Here is a 1,153-nt window from a genome sequence, read left to right as displayed (position 1 = left end):
GAAACAGCAGAAGTAATAACTTTCAGGTTGAATTGGTTGTGACTGTGTCAAGTTTCATTTAAATACAAAGGCATGGGTGATGTAATGACCATCACCAAACAGCTGCTCAGGAGCTCCAGGCTGCCTGCCTTGTGGCTGCCAGGGAAAGGTGTCCACCCTCTCAGTGGTGCTCCATGCAGCTGTGCTTCAGCCGCCTAAAGAACTTTCAAAACATGTAGACTCCATCTCTGGTCCCATTCCAGACATTCTGAAGTCAACCAACTAGGGCAGCCAAGAGTGTTTTCAAAAGGGTCCGCTGGAGGTTCTGATGCAGAGCCGCGGCTGGGATCCACTAACAGGGCTGGGGTCCTGTTGGTCTCAAGGTGGCTTGAGACTCAGAGATCCGCTGACCTGTGCAGCCCAGCTGCCACCTCTGCAAAGGTCTGGCTTGGAGGAGGGGACTGAGCTCCTACCTCTCCAGGAATGGTCAGGGGCTAGACCTGCAGCCTCTAGAACCTGGCTCTGAACCAGTGGCTCAGATCAGCAATCAGAATGTACTTTGAGTAGTAATGGCAGTCACTGTCATTCTCGGTGACACACTGGAAGGATGATCCTTTGTTGGAGGGGCACTAATGGGCTATTTGGCACTTAAAACAGCAAGGGATAGGCATTACCTATTTCCCTCAACCACCTGTGTGAGCCACGCCCTCACTTACTGTGTAGTGCACACAGATCTGCCCAGAATGCCACAGAGCCACCAGATGGGCACCCGGGCCGGACCAAGCACTTCTGAGGGAATGGGGCGGCTCTGGGGGGGCTCTGTTGCCACTTGAGGTGACCAGTAGGGTGCCAGGGCAATTGCATTCTTCTTTGTTAAGTATAAATGGGCCTTCACCGCCCACCCCTAAGGGCTTCTTTTTCCCATGCCGATGTAAGAGGCCTGGGGAAGCACTAAAGGCCAAATCAGTCCAGAGCTGAAATACTGCCCGGATTTGCTGTCAGTCCAGAATCCCCAGAGGCACACACCCTCAGCCTGCTCCATCCTGCACAGCAGACACAGGCCATTCACACACAGGTGACCTCCTGTCAAGTTCTGTGGGGGACAAGCCTGTGTGGGTGTGACTGGGAGTGTGAACGAACGGGAGGACACAGGTGCGGGGATGAGGACTGCAGT

Source organism: Colobus angolensis, unplaced genomic scaffold (assembly GCF_000951035.1).
Source record: "Colobus angolensis palliatus isolate OR3802 unplaced genomic scaffold, Cang.pa_1.0 Scaffold555, whole genome shotgun sequence".
NCBI lineage: Eukaryota > Metazoa > Chordata > Mammalia > Primates > Cercopithecidae > Colobus > Colobus angolensis.
The sequence above is the reverse complement of the archived record's forward strand: the minus strand, read 5'-3'. Positions refer to the sequence as shown.